At 47.6% G+C, this 10,880-nt stretch overlaps 1 protein-coding gene across 3 annotated transcripts in view; it reads left to right on the top strand.

Annotated features, from left to right (window-relative positions):
- The first annotated feature begins 6,833 nt into the window (after positions 1–6,833).
- PRR5L (proline rich 5 like) overlaps positions 6,834–10,880 on the top strand; it is a 166,569-nt gene continuing 162,522 nt past the window's right edge. For all 3 annotated transcript variants that reach the window (XR_014837062.1, XR_014837059.1, XR_014837063.1), the window contains exon 1: positions 6,834–6,975. The gene's annotated coding sequence lies outside the window, so the exon portion shown is untranslated. The remainder of the gene's footprint in view (positions 6,976–10,880) is intronic.

Below are 10,880 nucleotides of genomic sequence, written 5' to 3'. Positions count from 1 at the left end.
TGGTTTACAGGGGAGGAAATTGGCTTAGCTTGTCTACTCACCAGTTGCAGGCAGGGGAAACTGATTTTCTCTTGACTGACGAGGCTGGGCTGATTGCTTTGGGGAATGCATCAGCAGACTTCACGGGCGCCTTGGAAATGTAGCTCTGATCATCGGACCTGGCTGCTGGGAATTAAACTGTGACTGTGCATATTGCAGTTTATTGGAATTTACACACACGCGCGCGCACACATACACATGCGCCCATCTCAAAGACTGTAAAATTATTTTCGCGTGTACAGTTTCCTTTCTGTCTCTGGGGTAGCTAAGAGCTGGTATTATCAACCTTACACAGATGAGGAAAGAATGTTGATGACTAGCTTGATGAGCAGATGGAGAAGTGTTGGAAGGGACCAGAAAGAGACTCCAATGAAAGATATTACCTAGCCAGGTTCCTATTACATCTACAGCGGGGATGGGATGGGTGCTTCATGAAAACGATTTAATTCAGCTATTCAACAAGTAATCATAATGAATGTAAGGATGGTTTTGAGTGAGCAGTACAGGACTGATTTGCTCAGTGATCAGAGGTCCTACCTGGAAACACGCAAATTGTAAAGTCCTGGAACTTGGTATTTAGGGAGCCAACTACCTTCTCTGCCCTCCAACCCCCAGCCTCTGACATTTTCCTTATGCATCTTTAGTATCTAATTGGCTCTTTCTTTTTCCATCCCCAGTTCCTTTGCAAAATTTGGCTCAAAACAGGTTCAAGCTAAAGAAAGAATGTCTAATTGTTAAAAGTCCAGAAATTGGTAAGCTGCTACAGTCATTTGTTTCTCTGCCTCCTACTCCTGCCCCTCCTTCTTTTCTCTCTCCTATTTTCTGTGGAGATGTTGTCCAGGACCAGGAAAAAAAACAAAAAACAGAAAAAACAAAAAACAGGTTGTTTGAATTTGAACCCATACCTGGACTAGAAGATTTTAGACCCTCATTTACCTAGAGTCCTGATTCCAGCCCTCTCTTTTCTCCCAGGACCTATATGGCTTGATTCTTTCTTCTGCCATAAGTCCTTATAAGCTCTAGTTTTAGTCCTGCCCGTAGGGCCAACCCAATGCCCTGAATAAATTAAATGTTTGTTAAATAAACAACCACCCCTCAAAAGTGATTAGACTAAAATTATTTCCTGTGACTTTCCTGCAAGAATATGACTTTATCATTTGTAATTTGTGCCTTCTTATCTTACTGTGGAAAGATGGGCAGAGTGGTCACCAGCCTTCAAAATGCCTCCTGATGACCCTGCCTCCTGGTGTTCACACCGCTATGTAGTCCCCTCCTATGTTGTGTAGGATTAGTCTATGGGACCAGTGTCAGGTGCAGAAGTGGTGGTATGTCACATCTGAGATTAGTTATAAACTAATTAGTTTAACTTTTAGTTAGTTTAAGTTAAACTAAGTTTAGGTGTAATCTAATCAGTTTTACTTTCGCAGTTTGTTAACAGCAGCTTCCAGACTCTCTCTCTGGTCTGCTTTCTCTTTCTCTCTCTCTCTCTCTTTTTTTTTTTTTTTTTTTTTTTTTGCTTTTTAGGGTCACAACCTGAGGCATATGGAGGTTGCCAGGCTAGGGGTCGAATCAGAGCTACAGCTGCCAACCTACACCACAGCCACAGCAACACGGGATCCAAACCATGTCTGTGACCTACACCACAGCTCACGGCAATGCCTGATCCTTAACCCACTGAGCAAGGCCGGGGATCGAACCTGCAACCTCATGGTTCCTAGTCTCATTCGTTTCCGCTGTGCCATAACAAGAACTCCTGCTCTCCTTTTTCTGAATCTCTTGCTCTGGGGAAAACAAGCTGCCACGTTGTGAAGAGTCCTCTGAAGAGATCCAGGTGGTGAAAAACTGAAGCCTCCAACCAAGAGCCAGCAAGAAACGAAAGCCTGCCTGCCAATGGCCTCATTTCTGAGTTTGGAAGCAGATTCTCCACTAGCCCTGGCAGAGCCTTGAAATGACAATAGCCTTGGACCACATCTTGACTACAACCTCGTGAGAGATTCTGAGCCAGAAACACCCAGTGAAACCACTCCTGGATTTCTGGCCTTCAAAAGCTGTATGGTTATGAATGCTTGTTGTTTGAAGCTGCTGAGCTTTGAGACAGTTTGTTGCATAGCAAAAATAACTAATATATGGAGGCAATAGAGCATAGGGGCTTTAGAATTCAACCTAAGTTTGAATTCCAACTCTGCATGTCATTGACTTACCCTGAACAAAATCTTGAACGTCTCTGCATCTCAGTTTCCACATCTGTAACGTGGTATTGGTCACACCTCCCTCAGAGAGCAGAGCTGAGTGAGAAGTGCTGCCCCAGTGGGCGGGAACGAGCTCTCCTCACCCTCGTGGGCACCCGTGATAGGAGGGGATCCCCTGGGCTCCGGCCAGTGCCAGGCAGGGCCTGCAACCCTGCACTGGAATCCCATTTTGCTAAGACTGCCCACATTGCCACGGGCAGGTTGCAGTTAAAGGTTTGTCTGTGGTCTGAAGAGCTTCTAGCAATTTCTCAACCATGTACATTTATGTGGAAAGAATAGAATAGAAGGTTAGAATTTATTTCTATGATTTGACCTCACTACCTGGTTTTTGTTAGGCCTAGTCTGATTTTCCTTCTAATTCTGAGTATATAGATCTCTGCTTGCTTTCACATATTTAAAATTTTTTCTTATTAAATAAATGTATTAAATAGATTTAACAAATGCACCAGGCTCTATTCTAATCCTTTTATACTTACTGATTTATTCACTTCCCATAAGCCCCCCCCCCCACAGAGTACTATAATTTCCTCCATTTTACATATGGGGAAACCGAGGCACAGAGAAGTTAAGTAACATGTCCAAGGTCACACAGCTGATTTGGGCACAGCCCAGATTCAAACTTGAGTAGTCCAGCCCCAGTGCACTCAACCACCAAATGCTACATGTCTCCTTGTCTTCCTATAGCTGAAAACTCATGCTTCTTCTGTCTTGGATGTCTGATTACCTTCCCCAGAGGGCAAGAGCAATCTAATGGTGTTCCCGGACAATCAACCCAGGGTGTGGTCAGAGACAAGAGGACGATCGGAAGGGGTAATTTGGGCTTTGGAAAAAGACCCAGCTTCAATTTCTGGCTCCTGTGTGCTTCTGGAAATGTATTTTATCACCGAGCCTGTTTCCTCATCTGTAAATTAAGACCAGTAATAAAAATACCTTTTGACCATTAGAGGGAGCTCAAGGCTGAATGTACCTAAAATGGGGCAGGTTTATTTACCTGGAGATGGTTCTAGCCATTGGCAGCGCGAAGGGCAGAGCTTTCCTGTGCTCTGAGGAAGAGTGGGCATCAGGATGATCAGCCGTCTCAGTTTCCTCAGGCACGAGGGATGTGCTGGGACGCAGAGTTCCAGCGCTCACCCTGGGACAGTCCTGGGTGGGTACCCTTGTTTGATCCCCGCACCTTTGAGAAAAACGTCCCTTCAGAGCTCTTGCCCTGTCTTCTTCATTGGGGCTGTTGTGAAGAAAGCTGTATGGATGCAGAATTTTTTCTCCCCCCTCCTTTTTTTTATTTTTGGTTTTTAGGGCCACACCCACGGCATATGGAAATTCCCAGGCTAGGGGTCTAATCGGAGCTACAGCTGCTGGCCTACACCACAGCCACAGTAACGTGGGATCCAAGCCTCATCTGCAACCTACACCACAGCTCCCAGTAATGCTGGATCATTAACCCCCTGAGCGAGGCCAGGGATTGAACCCACCCACATCCTCGTAGTTACTAGTTGGGCTGAGCCACAATGGGAAACCCTGGATACAGAATTTTTTAATAGAAAGTTTGATTAAAGGCAGCAATCTTAGTTTTAGTTTTGAATTTCTTTCTTTCTTTCTTTTTTTTTTTTTTTTTTGGCTGCCTCGCAGCACCTGGAGTTCCCAGGCCAGGGATCAGATCTGAGCCACCACTGTGATCTATGCTGTAGCTGCCACACTGCCAGATACTTAAGCCACTGTGCCAGGCCAGGGATCGAACCCTCACCCCAGTGCTCCAGAGATGCTGCCAATCCTATTGCCCCAGGGCAGGAACTCCTTGAGGTTCTTTTTTTGGTAACAGCTTTATTGAGATGTAATTCACATGTGCAATTTACCCACTGAACCTGTACAGTTGAATGGATTTTAGTATACTCACAGTGTTGTGTAACTATCACACAGCCAATTTTAGAATAAATTCCTCATTCCCCAAAATGAAGCTATACCCTTTAGCTATTATCTTGCCAACTCTTTTCATCACACCCAGCCCTGGGCCACCTCTCATCTCCTTTCTGTATCTGTAGATTTGCCTCTTCTGGCCATTTCATATAAATGGAATCTTATGATATGTGGTCTTTGAATAGTTTCTTCCACTCAGCCTAATGTTTGAGTGGGTTGTCCTAATGTTTTTACGGCTGTATCAGGACTTCATTCCTTTTTTTTTTTTTTTTTTTTTTTGTCCTTTGTCTTTTTAGGGCTGCACCTGTGGCACATGGAGGTTCCCGCCTAGGGGCACAATCAGAGCCACAGCAACTCGGGATCTGAGCCACATCGGCATCTGTGACCTACATCACAGCTCACGGCAACGCTGGATCCTTAACCCACCGAGCGAGGCCAGGGATCGAACCCTTGTCCTCATGGATGCTAGTTGGGTTCGTTAACTGATGAGCCACAATGGGAGCTCCAGTACTTCATTCCTTTTGACCGCTGAATAATTTCCATTGTGTGGATATACCACACTGTGTGTATCCGTTCATCAGTTGATAGATACTTGGGTTGTTTCTGCCTTTTGGCTGTCATCAATAATGCTGCCATGAACACTTTCAAACAAGTTTTTGGGTTGACTTATGTTTTCATAGTTCTTGGGGTGTATACCCAGGAGTGAAATGGCTGGATCATATGGTAACTCTGTGTTTAACTTTTTGAGGAACTGCCAGACTGTTTGCAAACACAGTTGCACCATTTTGCATTCCCATCAGCAGTGTCTGAGGGTTCCAGTTTCTCCACATCCTCGCTGACACTTGTTATTATCTGTCTTTTGGAGGATAGCCATCCCAGTGGGTGGGAAGTGCTATCTCATTATGAGCAATCTTGTTTGGAAGTTGTGTGTGCCTCGCAAGCACTTTTGGTCACTTAGACTACTTATGTGCACTTGAGGTGATGGAGATTATGGGGGCTTAAGCCCTCAGTCTGCCCTTTGGTCCCACCCTTAAGTCCAGGCTTTATCAGAGGAACTCCAGCAGTAGGTGGAGTAGGCCAAAGGGCTGTGGCACTTTAGTGAGAGGCCCCTGGTTTTCCATTTCCTCACTCCCAACTCATGAACTGAGATGAGGGCAGGTATCCAGGGAGACAGGGCTGCTCATCTTTGTTGATCTGGTGCCACTTGTTCCAGGTCAAGGAGGGGCTTTTAAGTGGCCCGATCATCTCACCGGGAAACTGCAGGCAAATTGAGGCCAGAAGACCTGAAAATGACAGATATGCGCTGGCTTGGAAATGCCCTCTGTGTCCAGATCGGGCATCACAAGCTGCATGATTCCAGGCTTACTGTGTATGAACAGTGTCTCGGGAAACACCAGTTTTCAAAATAGGGAAATCTGACACAAAGATCTAGCTTTCCAGCTTTGCTTTAAAGATGGACAGGCCTGGCCATGCCATTCCCACCTTTTCACGTTACAACAGTTGCCTAGAGCTGAGCCCTGGCTGCCCCCAAACACTGGCTTGAATCCCCACTGTCCCCATTGCTCTCTGCAGTGTCGCCGTTGGTCCTCTCTATACATTGGTCACCTGTCTTATCCCTGTGGATATTTGTTGGTGCCCTACTTCCCTGAGGGACCTAATGGGGAAAACTTAGGCCATAATAGGTGGTGAGGCTGAATTTGGGTGTTTGAGATCCTGGGGTTCCAGCCATGCCCTTAGCATCTCCTCATGAGTCTAAGCAAATTGCAAGAGTAATGTGAGCGTCTAATTTGTCATTCATGCTTCTAGAGCAATTTTTATAAGCCACATAATTCTCTATGAGTTTTACATGTATTAACTCATTTAATCCTCACTAACCCAAGAATGATCCCAGTTTACAGTTGGAAAAACTAAGGCTGGGAGGAAAAAAAAACGGACAGTGCTTGGGTAATTAGCAGCAGGACCAGGATTTAAAGTCAGGAGCCTCATTTTGTGAGCTTGCTCCTACCTGGGTGTCTGGTTAGTAAGGGGGTGCAATCGCTACTATGTAAGGAATGATCTGGTCTTAGCAATTGCGGCTGCCCTGAGGCCGGCACTGGAGGATTTGAAGAGATGACACCCTGATTTTTTTTCAGCTCTAACTTGTGGTGAGTCTCTGAAAACATGTTAAGAGAGGAGGCAAGGGAAAGGAAAGGGGTACTTGGCAATTTGCCATGCCCAGAAGACTGGCGCATACCCAGGTGCTCACCCCTGATGGGGTGTCGCCTGCTCCCCATTACAGAACACTGTGGGCTGGGAGTCTGAAGTCGCTCTCCCGGTGCTGACTGGCCGGGTGGCTGTGATTAGCAAAGTCCAGTGAGCATCAGGCCCGGGAGGGCACTGTGGCCTCATTCCCGTCCCCAGGAGTAACACAGAAGTGGCTGGTAACACGGAGCATTGTCCTCGCCCACACAGGGCCTCTTTGTCTCCTCGATGCACAGAGAGGAGGCCGTGACAATGGCCTTGAATGGCACTTTGCTCTCCTTTCTCCAATGTTACGCTTGTTTTTTTCAGTGCTGAAAACAGCTAAACAATTACTTCCTGCGGGGAGTGTCAGCTTTTCATCTTTTCCACCTGCTCCTCCGCCAGTCCTCGGGGCCCCGAGCAGTGGGAGCTGAGTGGACACATGGGCCCAGGGAGAGCTGGGCTCCATGGAGGCTGAAAGGCTGTGGCACCTCACCTTTCCCTGGCCAGGTGGGACCTGCCCTGGAGGAAGGAACCAGACCAGGGAACGCAGGTGAGAGTCTGGAAGCAGCTGGTGGGGCGTGGGGGTTGGAGGTCACGGCTGCAGGTCTAGCCAGAGGAGGATGGCTTTCTGCTTTCAAGACACCCTGTTTGCTTGAGAGCCGCTGTCTGCTGGTAAACAAAGATGAAAAAGCTACTGAGGTCAAGTTCGGCAGCCTCTAGACTAGGGAAGCACTCTTCCTGTCTGATCTCCACTCCATGCCTTTGATGTCTTTGGGTGACCGGAAACGTCAAGGTCCCCGTGGGTTTGTTGAGATGACTAGTCCTCTAATGATAGCTGCCATCATGAAGCGCTAACTCTGTGTGTCGGACATGTAGACATATGACTATGTGGAGCTGACTGTCCTGATAGCAGTTATAGAAAATACAACGTGCTTTCCATTCTTGCCTGAGTGCCACCCAGGCAGCCTGGTGCTAGAATCTGTGCTGCACACCACCGTGCCTCTTGTGTAATGGTCTTTACAATAGACCGAGCTTACTGCAGGGTTCCACTTGGAAGGACTTTGATCTCTAATGATAACTATGTGTACTGAGTCCCTTACCTGGTGGCAGGCAAGGTTCTAAATGGTTTGCTTCTATTTCCTCATTAATTCTACATAATAACTCTCTGGGATGAGTTAACTTTAATCATCCCCTTTTTACAAATGAGGAAATAGAAGTACAGAGACATTAAGCAACTTACCCAGGATCACACAGCTGTCTGGGGGCAGAATCAGGGTTTGAACACAATTCTGATTGAATACTCTGCAGGATTAGGTGAATCGAATGCCTGCCCAGCCCTGTGAGTAATGCCTGGTTTGCAGTGAGTCTCTTTGTCCGGGTCACGAGGCCTGGAGGGTGGCGTTCCGTCCCTGGCTTTGCCGAACAGCAGCACTGAGTTATCCATTTCAGAAACTCAGACGCTCTTAAATGGTTCGCCTGTTGTCCTCAGCTTTCGCCAAGCTCGAGAAAGATGGAACTGCCCGGTGGGGACAGGGAGGGATTTGGAATGATAATCGCTCAATGTGTGTCACCTCCTCCTTGGCCAGAGACAGGCCAAGCTGCCACATAGGTGGGAGGACAGATGTTAAATAAACAGGACTCGCTGGCTATATGCAGGAAGCCAGCTTTATTTTTGTCTATCTCTGCCCCTTAATTTTTTTGTAGGGCCCTACTCTTTCCTTGCCCTGGGGTGAAAATTAGGGCAGGTCCTTGGCTCTTCTGCTTGCTTAGCTTTCTAGTTTCAACAATGTCTCAGTTGAGTAATTGATACATCCAGGTCTGTGCAATAACCCAGACCTTCAAACTTCCTTCCAAGCGGACACTCCTCTTTGCCACCACCTCCCGCTGCCTCGCGGGGGGAGCTGGGAAAGGGAGTCTGTTGTCAGTTTCTGGTTTCCCACCCAGTACTTCCACCTGGCTAACTGAGGCTTCTGCCCCCTGGTGGGAGAGGGGGAAGGAAGGGGAGCAGGAAGTTCTCACCTGGTTAACGCTGTGGGACGCTGGCATCCCCCTGGCTGGGCCTGGTAGGCAATTAACCTGATTCTTTGTCTCATGGTTGGATTTTGTGGATTCTTCAGAAAACCCTCTAAGCTGCCAGTCCCTTGAAGCAGGTGCCTGAGACTATTCTTAGTCCCCCTGCATCTGAGCAGTCTGTATCAGTTAGCCTGGACTGCCAAAGCTAATACACAGAGGGGGTGGCTTAAACTACAGAAATTTATGTCCTCAGAGTCCTGGAGGCTTGAAGTCTGGGGCCAAGGTATGGGCCTCTGTCCTTGACTTGTAGATGGCATCTTTTCCCTGTGTCGTCACATGGCCTTTGTTATAAAGGTAAAAAGCTTGTGCTCCAGCTGTAATGCAGGAGCTGGGCCAGAGGTGACAAGTCCATCAGGAACCTTCACAGGTACAGTATGAGAGTTTCCTCCAGGTATCAAGGGATCTCTGCTTCTTGAAACCCCTCCCCCTCCCCCAGGATAACTTAATCCATGGAATCATGACAAAGGGGTGGAATAGATTCTTTTGGTGCATCGAAGCAATATTATGTTCTGAAAGCCTCATCTGAGGCAGAAGGGGATGCATCATCTTACTTTCTGTCTCCTAAGGGGTTCTTTACCTAATAAAGATCTTAAAATATAAAGATTTTTATTTTTAAGCAATTTTTTGGTTTAGTGGTTTTTTTTATTTTTTATTTTTGTTTTTTTTTTTTTTTTTGTCTTTTTGCCATTTCTTGGGCCACTCTCGAGGCATATGGAGGTTCTCAGGCTAGGGGTCAAATCAGAGCTGTAGCCTCCGGCCTACGCCAGAGCCACAGCAACAGCAACTTGGGTCCGAGCCGCGTCTGCAACCTACACCACAGCTCACGGTAACGCCAGATCCTTAACCCACTGAGCAAGGCCAGGGATTGAACCCACAATCTCATGGTCCCTAGTCGGATTCGTTAACCACTGAGCCACGACGGGAACTCCTGGTTTAGTTTTTAATTATTTTCTTTTTTTAAAAAGTGCGATGGGAATATAGTTGAACTAACCAAGTTGTGTTAGTGTCATGCATACAACAGAGTAAATCAGTTATACCTGTACAGATACCCATTCACTTTCAGATTCTTTTCCTGAGTAGGTTATGATGAAATGTCCCTTGCCATTGCCCATCCTTGCACAATTTCCTAGGAAAAGAAGGGTGAAAAATGGGTCCGGCAGCTGATTAGAAGCTGCTCGCTAAGGCTGCGTCCAGGGTCCATTGGAGGCAGCCCAGGGTTGGGCCGGGCTGGGCTGGGCTGGGGTGCCATCGGGGGCACACGGAACTGGACTGGGATGGGCTGGGGTTGCAGCTGACTCAGACCAGGGAGGAAGGAGAGGAAGCTATTTCTGTTCATCCACTGAGCAATTGTTTAGTGAACAACTCTTATGCCCAGGGCCTTTGTGGCCGCTCTGCCAGAAAAGGGACGGGCTGTTGAAAGGGCCGTGGAAGAAGTGCGGTCCAAGCTTCTGTCCCGGTTCTCAGAGGAAGGTGAAATGCTGTAAGGAGGGTGTTTCAGGTGGAGGGAATGGAAAAGCATCATGTGATCAGAGACCAGCAGCTGGTTGGGAATGGCCAGAACTCCGAGATCGGGGGTGGGGGTGGGGGTGCAGGACTTGGGACAGGGAGAAGGGAGACGCTGGGAGCCACCACATTACACCTGAGGCTGGAGAGGGAGGCTGGACCCCGGTGAGAACCCACAGGGCTTGAAGCAGAGAAGCCGCTGGAGTGAGTCTACCTTTTAGAGAGTGAGCTCTGAGGCAGGACGGGGACCCATTGGAGCATTGGGGGGTTGGGACTCGGGGAGTTGGGCAAGGGAGGCTGAAGGGCCAAACTGCAGCCCGGGCCTCAGCAATGACAGGGAAGGGTGGTTGGGCCGGGAGAATGTGGGAGCTGAGCACGCGTGCACACACATGGGTGGAGGGGGCAGCTGGGCTGAAGACCTTTTTAACAGGAGGAAGTGGGATTATTCTTTCAACAAATACCTACCAAGGGCTAGTGCTCTCAAGGGGACACATTCCATTCCTCTCAGAGCTCAGAGCCCCAGGAAAGGAGCAATTCAAATGCAATGTAGCAGAAAGACAGTAAAAGGGAATTAGGGAGGGGCTGGGGAAGTTTGGATAGGAACCAAGTACTCAGTTATTAGAGAATGATTTTTTTTTTTTTTTTTTTTTTTTTTGGTGTTGCTCTGGTCTTATAATTTAGGTTGGAAACTACCCCTCAGCTTTTTTCCTTTTTTGGAGCTACAAGTTGAAACATTTAGGGTTGAAAGGTCATGATGTCTGTAGTGTACTTGGAAACAAAACGTGTGTGTGTGTGTGTGTGTGTGTGTGTGTGTGTGTGCATGTATATATGGAGAGAGAAGGGGGGAAGTGGTGAAGCGTGACTTGTTGGGAGAATGTG

The sequence above is a fragment of the Sus scrofa genome, chromosome 2 (assembly GCF_054392235.1).
Source record: "Sus scrofa isolate SSC_HxYL_T2T_F1_AM1 chromosome 2, Sscrofa_HxYL_maternal_Yorkshire_Landrace_v2.0, whole genome shotgun sequence".
Classification (NCBI taxonomy): Eukaryota; Metazoa; Chordata; class Mammalia; order Artiodactyla; family Suidae; genus Sus; species Sus scrofa.
Note: the sequence above shows the minus strand (reverse complement) of the source record. Positions and strands in the feature narration are given on the sequence as shown.